Source organism: Bos grunniens, chromosome 10, assembly GCF_055505025.1.
Source record: "Bos grunniens cultivar Pamir isolate PY7600 chromosome 10, Bosgru_T2T1.0, whole genome shotgun sequence".
NCBI classification, from domain to species: Eukaryota; Metazoa; Chordata; class Mammalia; order Artiodactyla; family Bovidae; genus Bos; species Bos grunniens.
In genome coordinates this window covers 68,152,884-68,172,141 of record NC_141174.1, presented here as the reverse complement: position 1 = coordinate 68,172,141, position 19,258 = coordinate 68,152,884, and the positions used below count along the sequence as shown (strand labels likewise).

Here is a 19,258-nt window from a genome sequence, read left to right as displayed (position 1 = left end):
CGGGCAAAATGGCTGAAAGAAGTCGTCAGTATTATAATCCCCTTAAGAAAGGGCATGAAAAGCAAAGTGCATTCTTAATGGCTTCAGAAAGTTCTGGGTGTTATAATATGTCCTGGAAATAATGACAAGAATAAAGACTGGACTTGGCTTTATTTCTGCAGGTGACATCATTAGGATTTGCAGCCTCTTTCCTGGCAATAGCACAGGCCTGGCCTCCATTGCTGCTTCCGACATGAAGTCAAGGCCCTGACCTACATCCAGCCTGGACGGCCACTGCTCCCCATCAGGCAGCCCCCACTCAGGTCCATCTCAGCCAGCTCCTCCCTCACCACCAGCCAGCTCCTGCTTCCCAGCCTTCATGTCATTCATCCTGTTCTTCTCTCCACCTAGAAAGCCGTCCTTTCCTATCTGCCCTTCACCTTCCCCCCACACCCACTCACACGGACTCACACCCATGTTCCAGCTCACACGGACCCTCCTCCAGTCATAGAAGGCAGAGTCCAGGATCCGGGTCCAAGGACCAGGGCCTCATCTAGACCCTACAGAACTGGGCCTCACTCTGGAATGTGGATCTCAACCAGGGGCCCTTAAAATTCAACTAAGGAGCTTTTAAAAACATGCAGACACCCAAAGTCCACCCCAAACCTACCCACTCAGAAGACCTTGTGAGGAGTGTAGCTGGGCACCTGTGTTTTTAAGTTTCCACCCTGGAGTCTCATGTGCAGCCCTAGCTCAAAACCACGGCTCTCGGATAAAGACTTTTCTAAATAAAAGAAATTGGATACCATGGTATTACTTCAAAGACTCTACAAATAGAGCTGACGGAAAATAACACAAAAAGCAGTGGTTGGACAACCTGAACATTTACAAATCAAAGGGCGCAGGTAATAAGTAGTTTGGGATGTTCAAAGACCTGGGTAAGAAACCAGTGAAAGGTTTCATTATTTCTCTGAATTTATAGAGGGGTGGAAGGAGTCAGAACTGAAAGATCTGAACATTTATCCTGAAATTAAGCAGCACTTGTAGGTCTGTAATTAACGAAGTAAGGGTAGTGACGGTTTAAAATATGATTTGTAGATATATCCAGGGCAGTGGAATTCTCAAGAAATAACCAAAAAAACTTGCTTAAGGACAAAGAATGCAAAACAACATGATATCTTGGTTTTTTTGTTTTAGAAAGGGTAACCATATGATAGGAGAAAAGAAACACAGCAGATGCTGCATTTTGGGACTCAAGTTGCAGTATTTCATACAGCAACTCATGAAATTTTAATTGCTAACATGGTTCAGTTGGCAGGGAAGGCAAGTTACATGGCTTGAATATGAACAGAAGATTATGAAGGAAAGGTGAATTTGTCAGACAAGTCTTCAGTAAGAGGTGCTCAGCAGGGTGTCCCAAGGTCAGTGCTTGCTCACTTTAGATTTCCTTGTGCATTTTAATTAGCAATGTGGGAGAGACAACAAGAGACCCCTGAAAGTGATGTGAAGAAGACTTGCAAAGGGGGATGTTGCCAAACCCCAGGAAGAAGTCCAAATTGAGATAGACAAGCCCACAAGGTTTAACCTATGGACGAAATAACTGAGGGCTGAGATTATTTATAAAGAGGCAAACAAGCTCATTGGAGGGACACTAATCAGAGCTCCTTATACTACAGAAGCAAAAGGACTCATATCACAAAAGGGTTTCAACTAATGGAGTAAGAGCAGACACCACCATGAGGAGGTCAGGCTGTACTGGACCCAGTAAGCCTGCCCCACCCACCTCATCCTACTCTGCCTACCTATAAATATCAGCCAGAACATGGGCAGAGGCAAAGCCTGTCAGTATATTGATGACCAGCATATTGATGGTTTCTGTCTAGAAAAATAAAATGTTTAAAGAAATGTCTGTTAGCCATTATTAGGCACTAGCACACAGACCCTTTCACTGTGGCCCAGCCAACAAGCAAGACTCTCCATAACATAGATACTTATGATTTCCACTAATCCCCATGCCCCTCTCTCACTACTCAGCCAGGGAAGGCAAAGATCCCCTTCTCCTGGGAGTCCCCCTGCTCCTTGGGAATGTTTCCTGCAGAATTCTGTGGTTCTGACTTGTAGTGAGTCAGTCTCAGGCCCAGAGGGTCCAGTGTCAGGCAGAAGGGATTGAAAAGGTGAAATAAAGTAGTCAAGCATTTAAAAGGACATGGAGAGAAATGCAGGATCCCTTGAGAAGGCAAACACAGAGCAGTTAAGAGCACAGATGCAGGAGCTGCAGGGTCTGAGTATAAGTCCTGAATTTAAACAGTTCTCGCTGCCCTAGTCTCTTCATAAGTAAAATGGGTGCTAGTGAGCATTCAGAGTGAAGCACTCAGAAATGCTTGATGACTGCTAGAAAAACAAGTGGAGCAGAGATAAAGATTCCAAGAAGGCTCAAAAAGCACTCTCAATATCCCTAGATGGAGAGGTTTCATATACTTAATTCTCTTGCTTACTTCTCCAGGGACTATTTCTCATTTCTCCTGTCTTGTGTAGACTAATATACCTCTGACATTGTTCCTGCAGCTCTTTATCCCAAGGAAGATGGAGAATAACAAACAAAGTATGCAGTTAAGTCGGATGGCTGCCAGCAGTGGGCCTTTTGGGGCAAACAGTAAGGAAGGGTTTATGGGTGAGGATGAAGGAAAAATACTCACGAATAAGATTCCAAAAGGGCTAGTCAATATTTCTGAAATTAACGGATGCTTCTTGCTGACTTTAGATACATCTTTTTTGTTTTGGACCTTCTAGACAAACTGAGAAGCTGTTGAGATGTTGAAAAATTAAATCTAAACTCAGAGTGCCTGAACATAAGCAAAAAACAGATGAGCAAGTACACCATTGATCCCTCTTCCCATCACATCTCACCATCAATCAAACACCCTCTGCCGTGACAATTGTCGCTGTCACTGTTGCCAAAATACAAAGTGGATGTGACTCAACACCACTTCTGCTACAAAGGAAAGAGGACTGGAGGAGGGCCTTGCTTACTCAGTGGGGTGGAGTCCACAGGCAAGGGCTTCTTAGCGCACAGACTCCAACAGGAAGAGGAAAGGCTTCAGTGAGAACATAAACTGTTGTACTTCAGCTACTGGCCCCAAAGGCAGCTTTGGATGCCATCCTCAGATCTCTTGAGATTTTCCAGTATCTAGAACATAAGAGATTCTCAAATCATATCTACAGAATGAAAGGTAGTGGCTGGGTCACCGTAACCCCCTCCCGGAGAAGACAGGGACAAAGAAAGCCCTTTGCTAAAGGCACAGAATGATGAGAGGCATCCTGCTTGGTAAAAAGAGAACTGGACTTGGCATTGAGCCTCCAGACCAGATTTCCCAGGGGTCTGGTTAAAAATGTAGATCCTAGAGCTCCCCTCCCCAGGAACTGGGATTCTGGGGCTGGATCCTGGAGTTTGCCATTTTAAAAAGTTCTATAGGTGATTTCAATTCAGGTAGCCTGTGGTTCATAGTTTAAGGAAAAATCCTTCTAGGTCCCACTAAAATTGAGCCTTCAGAGATGATTAGAGTGCTGGCCACCTTTTTGCCCTGGGGGAATCCTACAGTCTGCAAAATTAGTGGATGTCACAACCTCCAAGCCCTAAATGCAGAAAGAAACGTACTACGGAGGCAGCATGGAAACCCACTCACCAGCAAACAAGCCTCAGATCAGCTAGGAGAGGAGTTTCTGGTTCAGCTGAGAGATAAGAACAGAAAGTGAAAATTGCTCAGTCTTGTGTGACTCTTTGCGACCCCATGGACTATAAAGTCCATGGGATTCTCCAGGCCAGAATACTGGAGTGGGTAGCCTTTCCCTTCTCCAGGGGATCTTCCCAACCCAGGGATCAAACCCAGGTCTACCACGTTGCAGGTAGATTCTTTACCAACTGAGCTATGAGGAAAACCCATAAGAACAGAAGATTAACACTATCTGAACCACAGCCCCTGCCCCACTAAAATTCTTGTCACATGAAGTAAGAGCCTTCTGCATAAAAGCCTGTGTCCCTCAAACAGAAAGGTCCTGGAAGATGTAGAGGTTTTTATGGCTCAGTTTTATTAAGAGGACAGAGTCAATCTCCCCAATATAAAGTATAGGTAAATTGAGAGCTGAGTATCCCTCAAAACATCATAAAAATTAAATTTTATGTTATTGCTGGCTAAATTCTAATGGTTGAGTTTTAGGAAGAACAATTTGACAGAGAAAGAGAAGGGGCTTTGAAATTGAGGGATGTTCCATTGAAAAGCCAACTAATTTTGGGAGGGATGTGTCCCTGAAGGATCAAATCTGAGACACATACCCAGAGTTCAGGCAGCAGCCCCTCCCTGGATCAGGAGTTCAATGTCTCAATGTGTGCTTGTGAGAGAAACCAAACAGGACTAAGGGGAAACTGGAGAGTTGAGCTCCCCGCCTTTCTCCATGGAAGCGAAATGCAATCTGCTTGTTGGATCCAGGTGAAGGGACCAGAAAGACAATGCCCGGCCCTCACCTGGAAACTGCTGGAATGTAACCTGTCAGCATGGGCTCTCCTCTCTGCAGCTACCTGATGCTCTACCTGCCTCCAAACCAAGAGTCTTTTCCAGTTTGTTCTACTGGCATTTGTTGAGTGCCTAGTGCATACTCTAGGAAGGGCAGGGAATGATCCATTCGTCTAGCATGTGTACACTTGCCCCTCCAGGGCAGTGTCCAGCCTCATACTGAAGACAAGAAGACACCTTTAAAGTCACCTGTAGAATTTTAAAGAACAATAAAGGAACAGAAATTCAAAGTACAGGAACTGGAAGCACCAGCTACTCACCAATGGGTTGTATACCAAAAGTTTCTTTTTAAATTCATTGCTGAGAGGTCCAAACATATTTGTTCAAAGGACAGGGGCCCAGTCTGAACTAAAGAATTCATAATGCAGCTAAAACCATGCTGCACAATAAAAACAGGGGAAATACTTCTGTTCCATTATTATAACTAATTGCAAAATAATTTAAAATAAATACTAATTTTAAAAACTAAAAATCATTTAAACAAAAATATTTAAGAGTTTTCTTTAGTGAGGACAGCCCCAGGAAATAAAGTTTAATTTGAATTTTATGAAGAGGAGGAGGTATGAGAGTATGAGGAAATCCGGACTCAGGGGAAGTTAGATTCTTATCTCACATTATTATTTAATGACATTTCCTGTTTATAAAAATAGTACATGTTTGTCATGGAAATTTTGAAAAATACATTAAAATTAAAAGCAAAAAATATAAATTATTCATGGCCAACAGGATATAACTATTATTGACATCCTAATATATTTCTGTACAGGTGTTTTGTTCCAAATATATAGGCATGTATTTTTTATTGCAAAATAGAAACATTTTTGTCATTGGCTTTTTCACTGTTTACTATAAAATCATCCTTCTTATTACAATACCATCACTGTGTGTTATCTTTCTTCTTAATCCTTGCCAAATTGATAAACCGATTTCTATTTATTCTGTCACTAGTGAGATTGGTCTTTGATTTTTCCTTTGATTAAATGGTCATTTGTATTATTTTATATGTAAATTATCTTTTGTGTCTTGTGTCTACTTTTCTGCTGGATTATGCACAGTTTTCTTTGAGTTGAAAAGATTATGAATATATATTAATATCTCCTTGGTCATATATACATTACAAATATTTTCATTTAATTTTTACTTAATTCATAGCATCATTTAACACTTGGAATCTTTTTGTATATAGTCAAATCTAAAACATGTCTTCCTCTTCAGATGGCATATTACTGAATTTTTATCTTTTGTAAAAATGATGCATTTACATGATTACAAGACCAAATCTGTACAGATAGATATACACAGAGAGGTCTTGCCTCTATCCCCACCTTCCTCATTCAATCATACTGTCTTGTCCTAGTGCTTTTTATTGCAAACTTTAAAACAATGGTTTATTGATCCTTCTGAATTTGTACAGACTATTGCATTTTGAAAAGGATTGTTTTTTCCCACTATGCTAAGTTACTTCAGTCGTGTCTGACTCTGTGCGACCCCATAGACGGTAGCCCACCAGGCTCCCCCGTCCCTGGGATTCTCCAGGCAAGAACACTGGAGTGGGTTGCCATTTCCTTCTCCAATGCATAAAAGTGAAAAGTGAAAGTGAAGTTGCTCAGTCGTGTCCGACTCTTAGCGACCCCATAGATTGCAGCCTACCAGGCTCCTCCGTCCATGGGATTTTCCAGGCAAGAGTACTGGAGTGGGGTGCCATTGCCTTCTCCGTTTTTCCCACTAAATTTTCTAATTGGCAATGGTTGATAGAAAAGAAAAACTGTTGACCCCTGAACATTTATTTTGAACACATTCATCTTGTTGAACTAATATTTTTGCAGTTGATTGTCTTGGATTTTTAGATTGACACATAATCTTTCCTATTTATACTCATAATTTAATCCTCTACTTTCAAGTAGTATACTTATTCTATTCAATAGTATACTATTCAATAGTATACTACTATTCTTATTCTATTTTATTTTATCTAAGTAAGCCACCATTTTTCTTTGTGATATAATTGTACTACTTAGGCTTTTTAATCATATGAATCTTTTCCAGCTCTTAATGTGAATGAGCAATGCAACATCTGGGGTTGCTGTCATCATTTATATTAACTAGGATGGGCTAAGTTTTATGGCTTTAGAAAACAACCATAAAATCTTAAAACTGTGGAACAATGAAGACTGAATTTTTCACTTAGGCTCTAAGTTTTTTGTCTCAAGGGCCCATTTCACAATCCAGTGTCGTCCGTTATTGTTGCTTGGCTTAGGGGCAGGAAAGCTGGAAATTTATGCATGGGTTCTTACAGCCTCTGACTGCAAGGGACACACATCATTTCCCATCACAGTTTATGGGTCACATCAAGTCATACAACCATGCCTGCCTTCAAAAGGACAAAGAAACTCTATCCTACATTTGCCTAAAAGGAAAATGACTTGGAAGTACGGGTGGACAGCACTAACTACCATATCAGTCTAAACACACTGTACACACACTGACAATATGTGCGAATAGATTTTCCACTGTTGATGGTAGCTTTTCAAATGTATCTTGGTTTTCTGGAGGGTACAGAAGTGATTCAAGTTAATTAGATGATTCAAGTTAACTAGATGATTTTCAAATAGATTCTCTAAATCCAATAATGCTCACCTTCCAGTAAGATTGGAATCCATGCAAAGATCAATTTTTTAATTTATAAATTATTAGGGCTTATAGTTACTTATTCCCTTCCCCTTGTGTGTGTACTTAGTTGCTCAGTCATGTCCAACTCTTTGCAACTCCAGGGACTGTAGGCCACCAGGTTCCTCTGTCCATGGAATTTTCCAGGCAAGGATACTGGAGTGGGTTGCCATTTCCTACTCCAGAGGATCTTCTCGACCCAGGGATTGAAACCGTGTCTCTTGCATCTCCTGCATTGGCAAGCAGATTCTTCACCACTGCACCACCTGGGAAGCCTCTCTTCCCCTTAGAGAGTCTAAATTAATTAGAAGTTACTATAATTTATTGGTGGTTGATTTCTAGATTTAGATCCATAGTCATATACAGCACAGCTAGTAATTACAAATTCAAGTAGTTCCTAGGAGGCCATAGTTTACTTTCAAATCTTACACATTTCAGAAATTTTGGGTAGTCCAAGGAAGGACTACTATTGAAAAATTACCACCAACTGGGAGGCTTAAGCAACAGAAATTTATTTCTCCCAGTTCTGAAGGCTGGAAGTCAAAGCTCAAGGTGTCAGCAGGGTTGGTTTCTCCTAAGGACTTGCTCCTTGGTGTGCAGACAGCTGCCTTCCCATCTCACCCTGCTCACATGGTCTCTCCTCTGTGCCTGTGCATCCCTGGCTCTGGCTGTATATCCAAACATCCTCTTCTTACAAAGACACCAGTCATATTGGCTTAGGGCCAGCCTTAATGGCCTAATTTTAACTTAATCATCTGTTTAAGGCCCTATCTCTAAACAACCATTTTCTGACGTTCAAGAGTTAAAGTCCAACATACGAATTTGGGGGGAACACAATTCAGTCTTTAATAATATCCTAATTTTACCCAATATTTATCTTGCTAATTCATGCCATTATTTTCATATTAAAAATCCATCTCTCATTTTTATTATGCTTATTAATAAAGTCTTACCTCTTTCTTTGTATTACTAACTTCATAGTCAGTCAGGTACAAGGGCATCCAGTTGACAGCCTAGTAGCAAGGGTGGCTGGTGTGGTGAGTTTCTGTCTTTTATCCTGGGAAGTGGGGACTCCTGTAACTGGGTTCTTTTTTTTGGCAGTATCTGTATTCCTCTCCGTATTTCAGCATGCATGGTGTAATATGTGTATGCCAGCTTCAACTCTAGGGGCAGTCAGTTACCTCAATAGAAAATTTACACTCAAGGGTTAGCTATTTGGCAATATTCAGGAGATAAAAACAAATGTTCCAGCTATCCATAATCTGAGCAGAGTCCTTACCAAAGCAACCTTGGGTGGGCTTTGGCAACACTACATTATTTCAAATAGTTCTCAGCCTTCCAGAGAGTCTGTGGGTTGCCTTATAGATCATTTTTGTGACAAGTCCCTTTTCTGCTTAAACTAGCCAGAATCCATTTCCTTGCTGTCAAGTCATCTGACTGATACTCTTTTTATAGTATACTGTATATAGTACATAGTATTTCTAGAAACCATATGTAGTTTATCTCCTCTCACACAACTAAGTCACACGTTGATCAGCTTACCTGTCTACATTTGAGCATAGTAGACCTAAAGCAGCAAGGGGAAGAATTAGAGAAAGATATCATGTCAGAGGGGCTTCTCTGGTGGCTCAGCAGTAAAGAATCTGCCTGCAATGCAGGAGACTTGGATTTGATCCCCAGAGCAGGGCATGGAAACCCACTCCAGTATTTTTGTCTGGCAAATCCCATGGACAGAGGAGCCTGGTGGGCTACAGTCCATGGAGTCATAAAGAGTCAGACACGACTGAAGCAACTTAGCATACACACACACACACACATCATGTCAGAACTAGAAGAGACTGTAGCAATTATCTAAATGCAGATCAAGAGACAGAGCCCTAGAGAGAAAAGATTGTTCAACGCCACACCTGTTCTTGTCCTTACTGCCAAAAGAATTGTTTAACTCCTGTAACTCATTCCATAATTCTCAGCCTAAGGATTCTTTTCATTTAGATCTAATCTCTAAATCTATCTGTGTAAGCCTGAAAATATGAATACAGTAAGTGTTCCTAGTTGTTGGGGCTGTAACCTAGAGAACAATTTTCTATTTCAATTTAGACCCATAACCCAAGGTGACAGACAAAGACACAGAGAAAAGGAAACACAGCTGGGTCTTTACTAGATACACACCCGAGCTAAGGAATGTTACCTGTGTCGCCCTTCACCTTGGCAGGCTTCAGGTCAGATTCTATTGGGTGGCCATGGACACTTCCCTGACTGGGGCGCTGAGAGGGGAACAAGGTCCTGGTACCTGAACCTGGCCTTCGTACGTTCCTTAACCAGGCCAGGCTAGCCAGAGGGAGCACTGCTCTTTTTATGGATGTCATCTGGGGCCATTCACTTCTCTGTGTTGGTCATTCAGCTGTATCTATGGTTGAAGGGTTTTTGTTTTTTCCTTTGAGTTTTGTGTGTGTGTTTTAAACCTATACTGTTCAAAGAAAATACATTTTTCCTGGACCACAACAAAGCATGTTCTCTGAATTAAATGACTTTTCACAAAGAATTAGTCTTTAAACCCTTATGAGCTTAAAAATAGACTGAAAACTACTTCCTAAATCTCTTTTTGAAATGTATAGTGTTTCTGTGAGTGTGTATAGTTTTTGTGAGGGGAGAGAGAGGGGAGGAAGGTTAGCATAATTAAGCAGATTCACACACACAAAAAAAATTATTTCCCACATTACTCCATGCTCTGAGACTTATTCCTATTTTGTTTTGTTTTTTTCTAAGATATTTTAAATGAATACTTTTATCTAAATGAAGGTATTTTAAAAATGAAAGAAAATAGAGCTTATTATCTACTTTCCTTCTGGGAAAGGGTTTTCTAGGCAATTTTAAAAATTCTATAGCATTTTCTTATTTTTTTTTTAATTTTTTTATTTTTGGTGTACACATTACTAAATGAACCATGAGTCAAAGAGAAAAGTTCAAGGAAAATGAGAAAATACTTTGAATTGGCATTTGTAATTTCCCCTTCTTGTATTTTCCCTACTCAGTTTTGTAGAGTTTTATTAATTTTTGAGACTCAGTCCTGTTGATACTAAAACTTATCCTGGATATGCATTCCTACATTCATTCCTCTTTTATTCTTAAGAGTTGACTGTGTACCTTCCGATTCAAGGCTCTGTGCTAAGAGAAATACACAGGAAGGAACCTGGAGTATTTAAGAGAAGGATGTTGATACACATACAAATTGAAAGTACCATGATTTGAGCTTCTGAGATTTTGGACTAATTAAACCTCAGGAAATGCAGCGTCTATGTTGCTGGCAAAGCTGCCAACAAAGGAGATATTAAACAGAAAAATCCACAGTAGATTTCATCAGCCAAGAAACCTCAATTCATTATGTCCATGGAAGGAGAAAGTTAATTACTGGCTTTGGTTAATTGCTTTCCTGGCTCTATAGTATTATCTTACCACACAAGGCAAGAGAAGCCAAGAAAGAGTTGAAAGAATTGCTCTTCCAAAATACACCGGGAAGAATAAAAAACACAGATGTTCCTCTCCAGGGCCCTTGGTCAGAGCCTCCTGCCCAGATTCTAAAACAGTTTAGTGAAAGCAAAAGTGGTGGCTGTGAATGCCAACACATTAATTGGCCTTTCCTCTTTATCCAAAGACCCAAGTCTTTCTGAACAGTCTTCCGAGACTAAGCTTAGATACCATTTCTTCATGAAAAGCTTCTGTGACCTCTCCACCCGCTACCCCACTCACACAACAGGCCAGGAGAGGCCCCTTCTCACTCCCATGCCTCCTTGCTTTCCCCTCACAGCTCATCCCTCAACGTCAGGGTTGTGGGTCTGTGGGTCCCCTCCCTCACAGGCCTGGTGGCCAAATGGCAGGTCTTTGCCACAAAATAGGCACTTAAAAATGACACATACTTACATAAATGATGAAATTTTCAGAGCATGCATTTACAGGAAAACATAAAAGAAAATACTCATTGTGTACATTTAAATACTACACTAAGGCAGTTTGCATTTGTAAACAGAACAAAATCTGGCACATAGAAGATAAAAGAATGACCTATCCAACAGGGTATATGTAACTCACACCATCTTCCAAAATGCCTAAAAGGAGAAGTTAGCCTAAAGGCAACTCTAATCACTGAAGACGTAGGGTCCATTATTTTTAATAGTGGAAAGCATTTCAGAACAGGATGTTGACACATAGGCACACTGAAGGCATCATGAGTTCAGCTACAGAAATCTTACACCAAGGAAAGCGTTAGCTGTTGGAGTTCACTCATCAAACTTTGCAAGATTACTGCACGTAGAGAATATGTGAGGTTACAATCAAATAAACAAGTTACATGGAAATGTGAGTTGGTATATGTAATTATTATTCTGCTCCACAATAGTTATGTATCAGTGGTAAGTAATTCATGTAATTATTATAATAATTAGCACGGCTAAATTGTACTTTCCTTTCCCCCTCTGGCTTAATTCGTTCGCTGTGTGGAGAAGCGCCAGTGTCTGCAGTGGTCCTGAGTGTCTGCAAGTGGCCCTGAGTGTCTACAGTGCCTACCACACTGCACACGGGCACAGACACCAAAACACAGACACCTGTGCACCCAGCCCTGAGTGTCTTTCACAAACTGGCCTGATATTGTTCAGTGTGGTGCTCCTCATTTTTCTCCCTATCTAGTCTCCTTCTTATGCCCCTCAACCAGGGAGAACTCAACTTAGGTTGGGCCTGAAAAGTATACAGTTTAGATGATTTTACTTAGTTAAATAATATAAAATTTCAAATTCAAAGGTAAAAATGAATAATTACTTAAAATGAGAAAAGTCACAACAAATTAGAAAATACTTCAAGTAACAAATGCCACAAAACATCACAAAAAAAAAAAAATGTATGATACATTTCTATAACACTTTTCCATACTGACTCCATACATGTCAACATTTGTTTCTTCTTCACACACATCCACATCAGACACTACATATGCCATGATACTACCTTTAAGCCTACACCTTCCTGTTAGATACCAGGTGGGCACTAGGAATACTCACGGAAGCCATCAAAGGGCAAGGACAGCTAGTCATTACTTCACTGTATGTAGAAAGGACTGCAAACCATATAAATAGATCCCTCTTCTATGTCCCTCTTTATTAGATCCAGAAAATTCCTGCAGTCACCCTAACTCTTCAACATGAGAGGGAGAGTGAATGAAACAAATTAGAATGGAAAACTCAGTGGACTTAACCAATTGCAGTTAAAATATCTTACTTTAATAAATGCTACCAAGCATATGACCATGTGAACATATCAGTAGGGCCCCTCTATGGCCTTGGAAGGAACCCAGGCACATGAGGAGCCCTGAAACTTAAGTTCCATTGATTTGTTTGTAAAAACACCTCTGCCCTCCTCCCATGCCCCACCCCCCATGGAATCCAATTCCCAACCTACCTACAAGGCCATGAGGCTCAAGACACCCAGTACCATTCTTAGAGAAGGACAGACAGACCAATAAGGGAATCAGGAAGGGTGAAGCCACATAGGTGCCCTCTGCCTTGAAGTCTTGGAACAATGAGGGACAGAGGGAGTGGTCATAGAGTTCCAGGGCATTAAATAATGGTGAACTAAGTGCTTGCCTGGTGGCTCAGATGGTAAAGAATCCACCCGCAATGCAGGAGACCCGGGTCTGAACCCTGGGTCAGGAAGATCTGGAATGGCAACCTACTCCAGTATTCTTGTCTGGAGAATTCCAAGGACAGAGGAGCCTGGTGGGCTACAGTTCATGGGGTTGCAAAGACTTGGACACGACTGAGCCACTAACACTTACACTTGCAAGTGCTTTCCGTGTGTTACTGCAGTTCGTCCTCACTAAATGCCTAAGGAGAAGTGGAAAAATAAAGGAAGAGGAGGAGAAGAGGAGAAGGAGATAAAATAGGAAAATGGAAAGGGAAAGAAAAGAGAAGAAAGGAGGCTGGGGAGGAGGGTGGAGAAAGAGAAAGATAGCCTCCCTGTACACCTCTTTCCTGGGAAGCAATAGTGCTTATCTTTGGTGTCATAATAAAATTAAAAGCTTTTTCCAGACTACACACTCATCCTCTTAAATTAGAAAGAGTGACAATTCCCTTGGCTCAGTTCTACAAAATGCAAATTGTCATGATCTCACTATTAACAAAGGGACCGGGGAAAAAACAACCTCCCAAGAGATGGATATCACTTAAAACAAATGCCTGGGTAACCCAGCCATTTGGGTGCTGGCCACATTTCCCAGTGCCGTGTGAGTCTTTCATCCAGACTGAAATTGGATGCCAATCTCCATGTCACATTTAATCTTCAAAATTCTGCACACAATAGTTGGGGTTTTCTTTACTTGTGCCTGTCTTACCCTTTTAACTGACACTCATAATTTTCTTCCAGAAGGCAAAAAAATAACAATAGAAAATTTGGAAATATCACTTAATCTGGACTGCACATGGGATAACTGTTCAGAAAATTTGAAAAATTATCATTAATAAATGGGTGGTGTGAAATAGAACCTCAGAAAAGTTAAATTCTTTAGGAGGAATGTGTTTCATTAGCGTCAGAAGCCAACTCCCTCATAGCAGTCCTGGAAACTCCATTGTGTCAGAGCCTGGCAGACTCACAGACTTCCTCAGTGACAGGCACCTCTGGAGGTCATTCCATTCCAGATTAACTACCAAATCCATACTATGGGTGAAGACAACCAGAAAACATTTCACAATCTATCTCAGGAACATTCTGATGCATTATCATTCTCACTTTTAGGAAATCCTTCACCATTTCCAAAGAAGCTGGTATTGCTCCACATCCTTCGTGAAAGTAACAGGATCAATACCTTTACAATTTCAGTACCAAAAAAGGCACAGAACTCAAGCACATTCTACTCTTCTGCAAGCTAACTTGCCTATTTTTTTTTTTTTAATCTTTAACCATCTCTATGGCTCTAATACCATAGGTGCTCCCTGGACCTTGCATTTGTGGTCAGAACGACTAAACATCTCACCCTACAAAAGATTAGGTTGGTACTGGGCAGAAGGATTATTTCACAATTCCTAGAAACCCCGGAAGACCAGATGCCTCAGGTTCCATAAAACTTGCTTGAGAATCAAAGTGATTCTTCATTGTGTCCTAGGCTGGGTAAATCTGAGGTGATATCATGTTTCTAAACACGCGTTCTGTTTCTAAGGCAATTGACAATCCTGACTTCAAGCCAAAGTGTAACACTCTCCTGGGAGCAGCAGTAAGCATTTCAGTCAACTCAGGAGTGGGGTCCAGGAGGATTGGGACTCCATTTGAAGGGAAGAGAAGGGAATACATAGTGCAGGTGGGCCTTTGGTTAACAAGCTAACATCAGTTTCTTCTGCTGTCTTTCCTTCCTCTCTCTTGCCTAGCCCTCTTTAGCCTCCCACCTCTCCCAACTGTGGGCACATACCTTGCTGTTAACTGGAAAATTGGGAAGCATTTCTGATTTACTACTAAAACATTTTTGAAATCATATGAAATGAATTTCAAAGGGTGAAGCCCTATGAAGGTCAAGACTTTAAGCTGGAGGTACGAGCACTTGAACTGTTTTCTGGACTTCCCCCCAGTCAACACGCTCAAAAGTCACTTCACCTCCTTGAACCAACCTCTTCATCTGTTAACTGAGAAGTTGGACCAGAAGGCTCTTTCTGGCTTAAAAAAGTTCCAAGGTTTTATTTTGGAGGAACTTGAAGTCCTGGTGGAAAGAGAAGAAACTGGGATGCAGGAGGTATGCTTTGTACGCATTAAATCAAGTCTGTGGTACATATACACAATGGAGTATTACTCAGCCATTAAAAAGAATACATTTGAATCAGTTCTAATGAGGTGGATGAAACTGGAGCCTATTATACAGAGTGAAGTAAGCCAGAAGGAAAAACACCAATACAGTATACTAACGCATATATATGGAATTTAGAAAGATGGTAACAATAACCCTGTAAATGAGACAGCAAAAGAGACAGTGATGTATAGAACAGTCTTATGGACTCTGTGGGAGAGGGAGAGGGTGGGAAGATTTGGGAGAATGGCATTGAAAGATGTAAAATATCATGTATGAAACGAGATGCCAGTCCAGGTTCGATGCACGATACTGGACACTTGGGGCTAGTGCACTGGGACGACCCAGAGGGATGGTATGGGGAGGGAAGAGGGAGGAGGGTTCAGGATGGGGAACACATGTATACCTGTGGTGGATTCATTTTGATATTTGGCAAAACTAATACAATTATGTAAAGTTTAAAAATTAAATAAAATTTTTTTTAAAAAGTGAAAAAAAAAAAACCCACTAAAAAAAAAAAAAAAATCAAGTCCCAAAGATGACTATGCTTTCCCAGCTCCCTTCCCTATTAGTAAGTACCTATGGATGTGTGGTCTTCTTGCAGGGTGACAAACAATGAAAACAAGTTTCTACAATGAAACTCAAACCAGCCCATCCTTATTGATGCCCTGAGGGGCAATAAGATGATAAAACATAAATAGTTGAATAGAGAATTAAGTTTGAGGATCTAGTGGATAAGACAGTGACTGTAGTTGATAACACCATATTGTATCATTGAAATCTGCTAAGAATAGAATTAAACATTTTCTCTCACACACACAAAAAGGTAGCTATGTGAGGTGATAGACGTGTTAATTAACCCATGGATGGAATACTTTCACAATGTATCATATCATCACATTGTATGCTTTAAGTATTTTACAAGTTTATTGGTCAATTACACCTCAAGGAAGCTGGAAAAAAGTTGAATAGAGAGAAGAGTATGAAAGGGGAGTCAGAGAGACTGGTCTCAAATGCAGGGCTTTCCATCACCCACCCTGGCTAGCCCTGCACCCCTAGGCTCGGGTCAAAATCTCATCATTTTCTTTGTCCATCCTCTTGCCCCATATCCTTAATTTCCCAATAGATCAATTTCCCAACTCCTTCCCTCTGATAAGCTTATTCTGGATACTCTTTCCTGAACGCACTGGACTATACCTCCCAGTTCCCCAAAGAAGGGATGCAAAGACACAATAACATCAGAAGTCATGCTCTGTCTCTCCAGTCAGCTGTGAGTCATGCTTGGGGCTAGCAGGGCCTGCTGGCAAAAGGACAGGGAGAGAGAGAACAATGCAACCTTTCTGGAAAGCACCTTAATAATATACGTGAAGAGTCTTTGAAAATATTTTTATCCTATGACCTGTTCTTATTTCTCTTACTCTAAAAAATTCAGAAGAGGTTAAAGCAAAGTGTGTGAAAAGACAACCTAAGCAGAGGGAATTTAAAAGCTTCATGAGTTACAATATTTGCGGCTCTAAGTAACAGAAAAACAACAACTTGGCCTAACTAATAAGCTTCCCTTGTAGCTCTGACAGTAAAGCATCCGCCTGCAATGCAGGATACCTGGGTTCGATCCCTGGGTCAGGAAGATCCCCTGGAGAAGGGCACAGAAACCCACTCCAATATTCTTGCCAGGAGAACTCCATGGACAGAGGAGCCTGTCTGGCTACAGTCCATCGGGTCGCAAAGAGTTGGACACAACTGAGTCTCACACAATCACACACACAATAAGCACATATCCAGAGAAATCTGGAGGTATCATGGCTTTTAAGGTTGGCAGCTCAAAAATGTGCTCTGACTTACAGTTCTGTTCATCTCCCTGCTCCTCCTTCTCCAGCATTGGTCTCACATTAAGTCTGGTTCCCCTAGCAGCACCCAACACGGCTTGCCAGCATTCACACTTAAGTGGAGATGGAGAGAACCTGACTTCACGTGGCTCTTTCTTTCAAGTAAGAATGTTTTCCCAGAAGCCTTCAGCAAAACTCTCATTGGCCAGAAGTGGGTCTCATGCTAATCTCCAAATCAATCTCTGGCGGGGAAGAGGGAGACGCAAGCAGGAAACATAATTACCATTAAAGTGATAGTCCTACCTCTTCCCACTAAGATCAATTCCCCAAGAGTATTGCTTCAATTCTGTGGGGAAGGGGTGCAATGTTTTGGGGGGTCTATCACCTCATCTACCCCAGGAACTCAGGCATAACTGCAGGAAATGCTGGAGCTGGTCTGAGAGCTGGTGAGTTTCCAGTCTTTCTGGGCCATAAGCTGAGTATAAAGGGATTTGGAAATTCCCAAATATTGGAGCTCTTTCCAAGCCCAAACCTTTGGATACTTACATTCTAGTCCTTACACATTTGGAAATAAAATCGATTTTGAAAAACTAAAGAATGGAGGGCGATGAGTAGTGTGGTAGAGAGAACACATGTTTCCAAAGAAGAAACAAGTCAATTTAAAACTGCAGGAGAACATCTCCTGAAGGAGAGGGAAGCCTGAGTTGATGTTTGATTGAAAGATAAGAAACACCTGTTGCCAACTCCCCTCTGGCTCGGACCATCCAGGTGGCTGAATTAAAGCAAACTCTGAACCGTGATCTAGGGAAAATACACAGAAGGAATGAATACCTGATGTCTTCATTTCAGAGATGCTAGGATTTTGGTCCATTCTAGAATACAATAGTTGGCTGCTGTTCACTTCTAGGAAATTACTAATAAAAAGGCTGAACATTTCTAGCATTTTTTAAATTCCTACAAAATCACAGCACATCTTGCTTCTCTTTGCTACATAAGCAATTTTTTCCTCAATTATCCTGCTCTTTTTAATCACGTGTAGTTTTTAAGATAGATATTACTGACAGTCCTGTTCTTCCTATTCATGGGCAATGGTTTTAGATCAATTCCATATCCAATTAGGAGGAACTTATAAAAATAAAATCCTATAGAAAAATGTCATATACTTAACAACTTTATTTTAAATATGTAATCCTCAATGATAACAACTTAGCAAAGCAAGAACCAGATCCTGTCCCTGAAAGGCCCGTCCCTTGAGTCCATGTCAGATTATTGGCCTGAAATCCCAGAACTTCCAGGTCGAGGATACACACACACAAGAGGGAAATATCATCCATATTAAAGGTATAATTTTTCTTTCCCCTTTTGCCATCCTGCTTCTCCAAGAAGTATTTAGGTTTCTGAGGAATATTTTCAGCACACATTGACTAGCAGAAATGTGGATGTGCTCCTATCAGTGACCCAGCCACCCTTTCCCCTGTGATCCTTCCTTTCCACCAGAAAAACTGGAGTACCACAGCTTGGGCAAGGCCTCTGTGTTGGACGGCCTCCATGAGCTTTGTCTGGCAGGAAAGCTCTTCCCTGCTACCGTACAGATCACCTTGCTATTTGCAGGGTATATAACAGGTTGTAGATTTCTTCTTTTGTTGGAAGAAGCCACGTTCCAAGAGAAGTCCAGAGGAATGCCTACAGTCCTTCAGTCCTGGAAGTGGCCCCCCTGAAGGGTCCTTCCAGTAAGCTTCTGCTCTGTCCCTTCAGCTAAGCCTATAGGAGGAGATGATCTAAAAGGGGCAATGTATTCTGCTTTTGTGCGCCTCTTGTGGCCCCCAAACCCTCCATTCATCTATATAAAATTAACAAGTAGGCCAGAGGAGCAGGAGACCATCAGGCCATCTTATGAAACTGTTCCTAAGTACCTGGTATTATCAGTAGCAAGTGAAAAAAAAAAGAAAAAAAAGAAAGAAAAATCACCTTTCAAGGAGCTAACAGGATGCTAGGAAGGAGAAGGAAGGGGAGGGGAGTGTATGGCTGCTGACTCTGGAATTGTCAGATCTGTTTGATGAATCATTACCTATGACTTTCACGACAGGAATCTGATTTGACTAATCATCCAATAGAGGTTTTTATTTCTGTCTCCCAGCATGTGAAATCTATCTGTCAGGTTTAGCAACTACTTAAGCAACAAACAACTGTCTTAAGAACATACTTGTCATCTTCTAGAGGTGTTTGCTGTGTACTGAGTAACTAGTAAATACTCCATCACCCACATGCCCCTTGTCACACAACACTCCCACACAAGAAAAGTGAATTGCCAGTTGGATGAATGTTTACACACGTGTGGGTGTTGGGAATCTGGCCAGGTGTGAATGCTAAGGAGGGAAGTGAACCCTAGGGATTCCCCTGTCCGG

General features: G+C 41.2%; 1 protein-coding gene across 24 annotated transcripts in view; it reads right to left on the bottom strand.

Annotated features, from left to right (window-relative positions):
- LOC147364777 (uncharacterized) overlaps nt 1-19,125 on the bottom strand; it is a 559,335-nt gene extending 540,210 nt beyond the window's left edge. For 4 of the 24 annotated variants that reach the window (XR_015134959.1, XR_015134964.1, XR_015134966.1 and 1 more), the window contains exons 1-3: nt 17,400-19,114; nt 16,870-17,095; nt 3,010-3,166 (exon numbers count right to left, since the gene is read on the bottom strand). The gene's annotated coding sequence lies outside the window, so the exon portion shown is untranslated. Of the gene's footprint in view, nt 1-3,009; nt 3,167-3,662; nt 3,709-6,654; nt 7,094-8,167; nt 8,396-16,869; nt 17,096-17,399 lie in introns of those variants that run through there. The other 20 variants (XR_015134976.1, XR_015134975.1, XR_015134973.1 and 17 more) reach the window with 13 other exon arrangements.
- Nucleotides 19,126-19,258: the final 133 nt, after the last annotated feature.